Source organism: Camellia sinensis, chromosome 4 (genome assembly GCF_055761805.1).
Source record: "Camellia sinensis isolate YWXY chromosome 4, ASM5576180v1, whole genome shotgun sequence".
In the NCBI taxonomy this organism is placed as follows: Eukaryota; Viridiplantae; Streptophyta; class Magnoliopsida; order Ericales; family Theaceae; genus Camellia; species Camellia sinensis.
The window spans coordinates 177,615,279-177,627,647 of NC_138964.1; the positions used below are offsets into that span (position 1 = coordinate 177,615,279).

At 34.9% G+C, this 12,369-nt stretch overlaps 1 long non-coding RNA gene across 2 annotated transcripts in view; it reads left to right on the forward strand.

Annotated features, from left to right (window-relative positions):
- Positions 1 to 2,230: 2,230 nt before the first annotated feature.
- LOC114291197 (uncharacterized) overlaps positions 2,231 to 12,369 on the forward strand; it is a 42,480-nt gene continuing 32,341 nt past the window's right edge. The window contains exons 1-2 of one of the 2 annotated variants that reach the window (XR_014365790.1): positions 2,231 to 2,629; positions 5,108 to 5,383. This is a non-coding gene — a long non-coding RNA (uncharacterized LOC114291197). Of the gene's footprint in view, positions 2,630 to 5,107; positions 5,384 to 12,369 lie in introns of those variants that run through there. The other variant, XR_014365789.1, reaches the window with a different exon arrangement.

Here is a 12,369-nt window from a genome sequence, read left to right on the forward strand (position 1 = left end):
ACGGATGGTACCACCGACGGTCTTGTACAGGTGGGTTACGTTTTTCCACCGACGGTTTTCCGGGTGAATTGTCTAACTGATTTCGGGTCGGCCACCGACGGTCATGAACGGTGTGCTTCGATCCGGGACAGTTATTCCTTTGTTTTGTCAGGAATGCCATCTTTGTATTAGGTAGATGTTAGTAAACATCCTAAGAAGCTTTGAAAGAATTCGATTGATGAACTCAATTCATCCCATATTTCGTTACAAGCTATGTTATGTATTGCTTGATAAAGATGGAACTCATTCGTTAGACCATTTAGAACTCAACCTGAAATTGCCAAAAAAAAAAAAAAAAATTGATTAAAACATCGCTAAGACTTGAGCTAAATAAAAGACTAAATGATTTAAGCCAATGAAAATTTTTATACTTGATGACCGAATAAGTAACACTTAATTTACTGGAATCATATTGTTTGGAACCTTTAAAAACATTGAAAGTGACCGATTATGATATATTGAATTACAAATCTGAAAGAATTATTCCCCTTCAAAAAAAAAAAAAAAGGACGTAATGGGAAATAAGAGATTAAATTTCATTAGAATGACAAACATATATTTCTTAAAGAACATTTGGGAACATAAGAATTTCGGTCTGCTAATTGTTATGGTTTGAGAAAGCTTAAAATTTAGCCCTAAGATACCATGTGTCAAGTTATCAAAATCAATATATATATATAGGTCTAAGATTTAGAATAAGTATGAAGACAATGTAATTTGAATTCCTTATGTAAATGTAACCTTAAGTAGATAAGAAACCTAATAAGGAAGCTAATGACCGCGTAAAACATAGACCTGTTGTGAATCGAATCACCACTTTGAAATGTTAGTGTGAGTTAGATTGTCAAAACGGTAATTTTAATTGCACAGAAGTATGTAAAGTTCTGCTCTGATCTGTATGACTGTCTGCTATTATATGAGAGCAAGCCAACATCTGTTACTCAATAGGCTCAATGAATTTCTATGAAATATGCTTCTGTTATGACTTTGATATGCTTCTGTTTGGAATCCAATGTGCTCCTCTGTTTTGAACTTACCATCATATTGGTACCCAAGATGTTTGTTTGAAACTGAGACCATTAATATGTGATTACAATTCTATATAATTCAAAAAAATTCGTTATAGATCAACCAGTGAAACCTTATTTGAAGGATTTAACATGTCAATAGCGAAATATTTTGATCTGTTTGAAAAATAAGGAGAATCATGAACATTCCTTAAAAGAAATCTCCTACTATTGGAAGTATATGAACTATAGATTGATGAGTTAAAGTATATGAGTTATGTGATTGATGTCAATAGAAACGATAGTGAATCGCCAATTTGGGTTATTAACCACTAAGTGATTGGGAATAAGTTCAACTTGTGTAGAGAAAGTCCAATGAAAAGAAGTTACCTAGGGGAGGAAATGAAGTGAGACCAAGTTATATAACTGATTTTCTGTACAATTATCTTAAGTTTGGAGGACCAAACTTCCTAATGGGGGAAGGCTGTAACGACCCCATCACGTATAATGATTAGCACTTAATTAATTAAGGAGATTTGAAATTTTATCGCCAATTATTATAATTTAATCTGGGATTCACGAAAATTATGGAGATTGATTTATATATGGTTTTATCGAGGATTTATTTTAGAATTAGAAATTGAAAGCCTAAATGGCTCAAAAAAGTGCAAATAGTGATTTGAATTATTTAAATTTTGAGTATCCGGCCATATGGGAGTTTAATTAAATATTCGATTCAGGTTTATAAAATTGATATTTGATTAATTGGGTTCGAATTGGAGTTAATTAAGTTACGAGGATTGGGAATTAAGATTAATATAAATTAAATTCATTATGTGGTGCCTAATTTGAATATGTAATTTATTGACGAAATTTTGAGTTTAATCGGAAATTGAAGGATTAAATGATCTAAGAAACCAAAATTAAGGATGGAAATGAGTTTAATTTAATATTTGGAGCTTGATTAAAAATCTGATTCGGATTGATAAATTTAAATATATTTAATTAGGCTCTAATGGAAGTCAATTAGATTAATTAAATTATGGGAGATTTATGATTAGTTATGGTTAATTTAATTATATGTTAATAAAAACTTATTAAGAATAAGTGTTATTTAATTGAATTAATCTTAATCGTAAATTTAATTGTAGAATAATTTAGAGTTTGAGGATATATGTGGGTGTGTGTGCGCGTTAAAAAATCTGGGTGTGCAGAGAAATTCTGTGTGTGTGTGTCCGCGCGCGCATGTGAGTGTTGTGCTGGAGACTTCAAGGAGTGTGCACGTGTGTATTGTAAAGAAGGGAGTGTGAATACATGAGGAGAGAGAGAGTAGGTAACTCTTGGTTTTATTATTTTATCTTGCTGGGTGCATTCTTATGCTAGAGGGATTTGAGAGCAAAAAACAAAAAAAAAAGAAGAGGAACTTCACATTGCTTTTGGGCAACCCGTGAGTGAGAGAGAAAACCAAGAGAGGGATGGAAGCAATTTCAGCTCAAGAAGAAGGAAAACTAAGGGAAGAAAAGCTAGGAGGAACAAGGGCATTAGAAGGGAATCAATTAAACTTCTTGAGATTAAAGTTTAAGGTATGAAATCAAACTTAAATTTTTTGTAGAATCTTTACATTACACTTGAAATTAAGAGGAGTTTAAGATCAATTTCATGGAAATTGTAAGGACATGGGTTTGAACAAGAAAATAAAGCTAGGATTCATAGTTATGGGAATAAGCTTGGAAATTAATCATTTTTGGTTTGATGTTGAATATCTTGCATGAATTTGGGGCTTATTTCTACATGCATGTAATTGGAAGAATTAAAGAATGAATATGGGTTTTGATTTTAATTATTAACCCATGCATGTAATGTAATTTAAGAGTTTGACTCAAATTAAACATATTTTGGAACATCTATGATTATGAATTAAATTGAGGTTAAAATAAATTGAGTTAAGCTTGAGATTAAGGAAATAAGTTTGGGAAAATTTATCAAGTAAGTTTAATTTGTGTTATTCCTCAATGAATTTGGGCTTCATCTTTACATACATCAATGAATCTTTGTGAAAGTTGGAGAATTAATTTCATGTTTGGGTACAAGGTGAGTAAGTTTTGGGAAATTACGAATTCATGAACATTTTGAACTTAATATTGAATTAAAGGAATTTTGGATGTAATTGGTTTGAATTTTGACCCTAATTTCACACATGCAAATATTTTTCTAAGAGTTTTATAACTTTAATTTCATGTTTTAGATAATCCTCCATGCATCATGAATTAAGAAAGTTATGGAATTAGTCTCATGGATTTTGTAAGAAATAAGGCTTTAAGTAAGAAATTAAGTAGACTCATAGCTGTGGAAATTAATTTGGAAAATTAATTGTTTTGATTTGATTTTGTAGTATTTTCTTGTAATACATGAGTTTTAAGGGAATTGAGCCATTCAAGTTCATATTTTGAGGAGACAAAGGAAATGTTTTAAGAAAATCAAGTTTATGGAAATTTGGAATTAATCCTAAATTTTTAATTTTATAATTAGATTTTTATTTAATCCATGCATGTGATGTAATTTAAGAAATTTATTCAATTTAGATACATTTTAGAACACCCATGGTTATAAATTAAGTTTTTGGTTAAAATGGAGTTAAGTTGAATTTCTAAGAAATTGATTTGTGTAATTCATAGTTAAGTTGATTTTGTTATTAATAATAAAATTGGATCTATTTGTATTACATACGTCATGGAATTTCAAAAGGTTGGAAAGTCTAATTTATATTTTAGAATTGTGGGTTGATATAAAGAAGATGAGTTAAAGCTAAATTTGGACAATTGGAGCATGATTTTGATTTAATGATTTCTAATTGAAAGTGTTTACTATATTATACAACGGTTCTCCATTTTTGTGTACCAAAAATACATGTTTTGAGGCTTTGAATATCAAATTTGAACTTCAATTGCAATTTTGAAAATTCCAGAATTTGTGTTGTCCGCTCGAGCGAGCAAAGTCTCGCTCGAGCGTGAAAATCGAGCTCCTAGAAGTTTTCAAATTTTACAGTCCGCTCGAGCGACCGAAGTGGCGCTTGAGCGAAGACCCTATTTTCAGCATATTTTGGAAAATTACATTTAGTTCACATTTTTATTCTCATCTCTTTCCAAGGCATTCTAGACGTGATTTATGACTCAATAAAGATTAATAAGCTACCAATTAACATAAATTAGTAGTTAAAGAATGAATCGTTGATCTAGTGGTAATTGTTTAAGAAACCAAGTAAAAGATCAATCTATTTGGAAAAGAAGGACTTAGTAATGGAAAAATATGTGAAATAAGAACCCGGTTTATTTGAATGAGAAAGAATAAGCGTAATAGAACTCCGGACTATTTAGACGGAAAAGGATTAGAAAAGTCAAGTTTGATCAAGGAAGTAATATGGTATTTCAATATGTATATGTTATGTGCTTGTGTAGATCACGCGCCATTGTCTGCCTGATTTACCTGATATGTCTAGTCTATCTGATTTGCTTCTGCAGCTATCTGTGAGTAATAACTTAGTAAAGTTATGTTCAACTTTATTTATTTTTTGTATGATGAATTAAGATCTGTTTTCTGAAATGATATGTTCTGTATAATGAATGATTGTCCAATTTGTAATAATGTATTCGTGGCATCCTTAGCATCATGTGATATCTGTTAGCTGTTACCCGGTATCGGAGGTTCTATCATGGAATTTAATATGTCTGCACTCTATTACCCGTACCGGAGGCTCTATCATGGGGCTCAGCATGTTTATTCTCTGTTACCCGGATCCAGAGGTTCCTTTATAGAACTGGTTATTCATAACCACCATATGTCTACATCTGTTCTGTATCTGCTCTGTTAGCGCTAATGGATGTACCATGTATGATTAAGCATGGACTCTGATTTCTGTATTTGCTTTAAGCTAGAATATGAATATGAATCTGTTATGAATCTGAATTATGATTTTTGAATCTGCTATGGATATCATTCATTAAAACCCTTTACTCTGCTATTATTCACTGGGCTCTAGCTCACTGTATTATTTATGTATGTAGGTGATCAGGCGCGTGACCAGGCTTAGAGGCATCTACCTAGAATCTGTTTTTGTCAACCAACCTATGTGCCTCTCGTGGAGGTTCTGGATATGTGAAGTGATTATGGCTATGTAATTTAAAGTTTAGGTTTTGTTTTCGTGTTTGGTTGAACAAGTCTTGTGTATTTTGTAAATACGGCTAAGTCTCTTTTTGTCTAATCTGTACATATATAATGACTTAAAGATGATGTGTATATATGTATATAAAAAGTTTAAAAAAAACAAAAAAATTTATGTCTCATATAAGTCTGCACAGCTCAATGGACGTTGTATATTGTTATTTGCTTCCGCTAGCTCCTAATATTATGTTAATCTGTCTTAGAGGCCTTCAGTAATCCCAGGATTACTGGCCGGTTACAATGCTAAACCTATAGGAGCGGGTTTGGGTCGTGACAGCCGTGAAGCAGGACCGGCTCAAGGTTCCTAGTTCGGTCAAGTGCAAGCCTGAAAGTAGCAAACAGGTTCCTAGTTCAGTCAAGTGCAAGCCTGAAGGTAGCAAATAGGTTCCTAGTTCGGTTATAGCACGACTTTGGATCAAAAGTTGTGTTCTAGACTGATTCAAAGTCCAGCTAGTATGTTTTTAGGTTTGACCGTGTGGTTTTGGGTTTCTGGTATTTTCTTAAACTTTGGTGGTCATAACACGCATATATGGAGCTAAAGTACTGCATTTTAGAAAAAGAATAAAAAGGAGAAAGAGGCATAAGCAACTTACGAATTTAGAACGAGAAGTCGAAATCTAATCAATAAGAGTGCTGGCCAGAAAACAAGCGGAGCAGGTGCTATAGTTATTTGGGTTGAGACTGGAGGTGCAGATGTGGAAACTCAGGTGGCAAGGGAGAGAAGATGAACAGGGAGGATGTTTGATTCGAAAAATGGGTTTTTGTATAGGCGCAAAAATGGCAGGACTTTTCAAAACCTTCTGATAAATGAGAGACGGTTGTCACAGAACGAATGAGCAATGAACACATGCCACGTGTCCCAATAAGGACACGATGTAAGGTACGTGAAATGACGAGTTGCATGATATGCACGGTCCTAGAAAGACCAGGATACCTAGAAACGAGCATATTTGTAGTTTGGACGGGGGGAGTATTTCAGCTCGGTTAGGTTGCTTTTTGTTCAGTTGGTTTAAGGATGTTAGCACGGCTTGAGAGGACTAATCTCAATCATGTTGCGCAGATAAAATTAAGGGGCAATTAAGAAGGTAATTTATATATAAATTGGGCCGAGCTAAATACATATGTTGGAATGGACCGAGATAGATATAGTCTCTTAGATATTAGGCCGAGCTACGAGTCGAGGTAATTATCTCTGTAACTTGGTCCTTGGTCGTGTTAGTCTGGTCAGAGGTGGGCTACCAGTGGCCTGGTCTGGCGGTCATAGACCGAGGTATCAGTGGAAATTGGACCGAGCTAAAGGATAACTCGGCAGGGTGTCATTTCAAAGACAAGGTTGACTGAATTAACTTAATTAGCACCGAGCTATGTAAGCACGGTTATGTCTTGTGCCAACCGAGGTAAGAGTTGCAACTATCTCACTTAGGTAAGCAATGAGTAAGGAGTTATCAGGATAGGCTTTATCCTTGGGAGTGTAATTCCTAAGAGGACTCTTATAAGGAAAGTTGGAGTCCTCATAAGATTGTGCCAGGTGGAATCTATAAAAGCTCATAGCAGGATCTATATACAGGTATCACAATTCTTACTCTAAAATACACAGAGCTTTTGTGTCTATTGTCTATTGTCTATTGTACTGACTTAGGTATCGGAGAGGTTTCCGGCATACTCCCGCCGACTAGCTCACGTTTGTGTTTTCAGGTAGTAAAGTGAAGACGTTTGGAGAAGTGCAAACTTGATCAACAGGATTATACGAGAAGATTATTTCTGTGCTCGTACAAATACTATGTTGGATCATGAATTTAACTAGGAATTATATATAATAAAAAAAAATGTGAAAGAAAAATGTGAAATAAATATTTGGGAAGATAATGAAAGATGAAATAATTTTTTTCTTCATTTCTTTCACATTTTCTCTTACATTTTCAAATCTCTATCTAAATTTAAGATTCAAAGGAATCAGAATGTGATGATTTTTTAGTGAAAGCTATTCTATTAATGTTTTTAATAAAGGAAAAACAACCTACACAAAATTACATAAATTTTCATGAATTTATATAAGTGATTTTACAAAAATGCACAAGTTCAACATAAATTTATGTAATGACATAAGTTTTCATGAATTTATAGAAATTTTGTGTTTAACTTATATATTTTTATGTGATTATTTATATAAATTTGTGAAAAATTTTATAATTTTATATAAAATTACATACAGTGTGTATTGCGCACGGTAGCATTTTCTAAAATTTTGACCAGTTTACATTCTTACCAACCAACCACCCAAAACAATAAAATATGTATTTAATATTTGTCTTGTAACTATATTGCCTGCTATATCTAATTCTAAGGGCTGTTTTATTTTATTTTAATAATTGATAGGATTCAAGTCCTAACATTTGCTTCACAAAACCTCTCATATTATTATTGGGTCTAAATTATAAGTATTAATTGCAATACCAAATTACTTCAAGGGGCACATAAGCAAAGTGGGAAGTTGCATATTTGGAGAGGGGGGGTGGGGGCAGAGAGATGGCCAAAAAATAAAGACAAGAAACAAATTTAAAAACATTAATAGAATAGCTTGAAGGCAAGAGGCGTCCCAAACCAACCAATGCTTATAATAAAAGGCCGTATCCGGCTAATGTTAGGCGACAACCATTAGTGATTGAACCTACAGTTGAGAGAATGTATGCTAAAGGCAAGAGGCTCTTATATGAGTCCAGATCACCTAACTATTATAGGTTGGAGAGTAGTCATTCTGAAAGAAGGCTGGAAAAGAGTTCAGGTTTTGGGATCAAAACCAGGAATTGGCCCCTTGGGCCAGCTTCACGAAGGACAGAAAATGATCACCATCATCGAGAACCTGAATCAGGCTCAAAGCTTGGAGACAGGGCCAAACAGTTGTCTTCACAGCCAGCCTCGAAGGTGACCTCGAAAGAAGAAAGAAGCAGTTCAACGTCTGGGTCAGTAAGTTCGTGGGTACCTGGAGTCCCAGATTGGTTTGTGATGCAAAACAAACCTAGGGAAATGCCTACCCAAAGGAATTTTGGAAATCAAAGTAGGATGGTTAAGCCTCCTTTGGTGGCCCCCAACAACTGGGTATTGTTGAAACACCCAAGAACGAGGGAACCAGATATGGTCCCTGTTATTTCCAGATCACAAAGATCAGAGCGATTACATCAGCTGACTCTATCTCGGTATGAACTCGAGCTCATAAAAATAAGGAATGGAATAAATAACAAGATCATGAAATTTAGTCCAACAATGATTAATGAACTTTTGTTCTTTCCTTATTCTATCTTCTAAATTTTCTAGCATTGGCTGCATAAGTTGATGTGATCTCACTTCATAGTAGAGCTCTTCAGCCTTTATTTCAAAGGCCACCTCTCTTAATCCTTGTTCCAATTCATCAATTTCTAAGTCATCCCAATACGCAGAATCTTTATTCTTGAAATCATTGAATTCTTCAATAAAGTTCTCTGCTTCGTACTGGGCATGAATTCGAAGGGACGAAAGTTGGTCTAAAGATTGTGTAGTAGCCACAGAATTGCGATGCCAGTGAAGAAGCAATGGAAGTTGGTCCAGAAACATATGAAGTTCTACCTGAGCAAGGGGATTAAGGACATGGCCCCTAGTCATGATGTCACAAGCCCATCGAAGGTTCTTGAGAGGGACTTCGTCCTCGAGAACATTAAAGGGCAAGTGAGAGAAGGCTGCAAGCAGAAGTTGAGCCTGTTTCCGCTCAGCTGGGGTAGGAGAAGGCAGAGGTTTATAAGGTGGAGAGACATTCTCCGTGGATAGGGCAATCTTCAGTTTCTCTGTCCAGGAAAGAATTGGTAGGGGAGAATCAATTTCGGGAGACGAAGAAGAAGGTGTGGACGCTTCTGTTTTCGAGGATGATACGGGAGCAGAAGGAACAAAGGCATTAATATAATCAAGCCAGTCAGAAGAACAGATCTTCGCCTTCTGGGCTAAGAATGATGGGTTATACCCTTGTGCTTCTTCTGGGCGAGGAGCAGAGTGCACTATCTTTGTAGGCATAGAAGATGTATACCATGCTACAAGAAGATTCTCCTCCAGACTACGCCGATGGTCAATGGGCACATAAGGATAAACAACTGAACTTCGAGCATACGAAGGAAACTCTAAAGGGTCGGTGAACTCAACAAAATGGTGGTTGATTCGCTCCTTTAAATCATAAGTCTCAGGTGCTGACCAGCTTGTCCAGTCAGAACCTCCAGAAGAGGAAGAAGTTGCAGCTTTATCCCATACAGAAATTTGCGAAGAAGAGTTGCTCAAATCCATATTTGCAATTTTACGAATTAGAGGTTTGAGAGCAGATTGTTCGAACTGTAAAGGTAGGTCAGAGGGGAAAATTCTTATGTCTTTGTTTGTAGCCTTCTGAATCGAAGGATTAAGAGCAATGTGTTTGTAATCCAAAGGTCGGTAATTTGCAAAGGCGTCCATGACCTGAATATAGAAAGGTGGGTAAAGGTGGCTAATAAATGCATGCTTTCGATGAGGAATAGCATCGACATATGACTCTTCGTATGCTTCATCATTGGAGGAAAGAATTAATTTGGCCATGAAATGTATCAGTCTGTTCGAATAATAAGACAGTGAAAGTACTTAAAGGATCAAGACGAGAGTATTAATACAGATGGTGTGTGACAGTTGCATTTCTGGGAAGATGCAAGACCCATGCACGTTCTAAGACGTGGGAAAAGGGACTCTGATCCACTAATATCACCAAGTCTTGGGTATATTAGTGCGGGGGGTAATGTTGGCTACACATTTTGTGCTAGCCAGTGACAATTCGACGCGTGGCAAAGTGAGGGTAATATGGGGAGACCAGGTAGGTCTTCGATCCTGATCATACACATGGCAATTAATATTGGTTGTTATAAGATCTGAGTAGTAGCGGATCAACAAAGAGACGTATAGTGACGTGGCTTCAACGGTTGCTCACATTCAAATTCGAATATAAGGGGGAAGCCTAACTGCAAGTGAAGGCGTAGTGGAGCTACTTATAAGGTAGCATGATCAGCGACTACAGAGGAGCAGTTCGACGGTTTGAAGTACAATTCGATGGTTATCTTCGGAAAGTATAAATAGCAGGAAGGACTTTAGAAAAGAAAACGAAGAAAAGATCAAAAGAATTACTTTACATATTCCAATGTTATTTCCTGTCCTTTATATTTCTGTACTTTAAGTTCCTGCGCTGCACTTCATTTGTAGGAGTAGTTTTCGAGTATATTGCCGCTGTAATTCTCTACGGAACTAAGATCATTGTAAGTTTTTCATACTAATAAAATGCTTCAGTTTATTTAACTGTTCTTATGCTCAAGTTCTCTGAAGTCAAATTACTAGTAAGCCACCAGTAAAAGTCCTCTTTATTGAGGCCGAAAGAACCATAACATAATCGTCTGAATAATTGTTTGGCAATTACAATTCTGTAAGGACTGATTGATCCTTACTGGCACGCTCATAATTACAAAAGTAACCTTCGAAAGCCAAAAAGCCAACAATGGGTTAATAATTAAAATCAAAACCCATATTTATTCTTTAATTCTTCCAAATTACATACATGTAAAAATAAGGCCCAAATTCATGCAAGATATTCAACATCAAACCAAAAATGATTAATTTCCAAGTTTATTCCCATAACTATGAATCCTAGCTTTATTCTCTTGTTCAAACCCATGTCCTTACAATTTCCATCGAATTGATCTTAAACTCCTCTTAATTTCAAGTGTAATGTAAAGATTCTACAAAAAATTTAAGTTTGATTTCATACCTTAAACTTTAATCTCAAGAAATTTAATTGATTCCCTTCTAATTCCCTTGTTCCTCCTAGCTTTTCTTCCCTTAGTTTTCCTTCTTCTTGAGCTGAAATTGCTTCCTTCCCTCATTTGGTTCTCTCTCTCACTCACGGATTGCCCAAAAGCAATGTGAAGTTCCTTTTTTTTTTTTTTTTTTGCTCTCAAATCCCTCTAGATAAGAATGCAACCAGCAAGATAAAATAATAAAACCAAGAGTTACCTACTCTCTCTCCTCATGTATACACACTCCCTTCTTTACAATACACACGTGCACACTCCTTGAAGCCTCTAGCACAACACTCACATGCACACACGCACACAGAATTTCTCTGCACACCCAGATTTCTTAGCGCACACACACACCCACATATATCCTCAAACTCTAAATTATTCTACAATTAAATTTACGGTTAAGATTAATTCAACTAAATAACACTTATTCTTAATAAGTTTTTTTTAACATATAATTAAATTAACCATAACTAATCATAAATCTCCCATAATTTAATTAATCTAATTGACTTCCATTAGAGCCTAATTAAATATATTTAAATTTCTCAATCCGAATTAGATTTTTAATCAAACTCCCAAAAGGCTCCAAATATTAAATTAAACTCATTTCCATCCTCAGTTTTGGTTTCTTAGATCATTTAATCCTTCAATTTCTGATCAGACTCAAAATTTCGTCAATAAATTACATATTCAAATTAGACACCACATAATGAATTTAATTTATGATAATCTTAATTCCCAATCCTCTTAACTTAATTAACTCCAATTCGGACCAAATTAATCAAATATCAATTTTATAAACCTGAATCGAATATTTAATTAAACTTCCATATGACCCGATACTCAAAATTTAAATAATTCAAATCACTATTTGCACTTTCTTGAGCCATTTAGGTTTTCAATTTCTAATTCTAAATAAATCCTCGATAAAACTATATATAAATCAATCTCTATAATTTTCGTGAATCCCAGATTAAATTATAATAATTGGCGATAAAATTTCAAATCTCCTTAATTAATTAAGTGCTAATCATTATACGTGATGGGGTCGTTACAACGGTCGAACTAAGAATGGTTTGTAACCCAGTTGTAGCCTTGTGCACCGATCACTATCCGTGCTACAAACCTTGAGTTGGCCCTGTTTTATGGCCAAACTGTCTGTAACCCAGATTCAGCCGAGCTAGGCTTTTTTTTCTTATTTGTTGCCTACTTAGCTAGCTCGGTCCAGTTTATCCGGGCATAACACTTTTTCATTTCCACTTTGCAGACTTGAC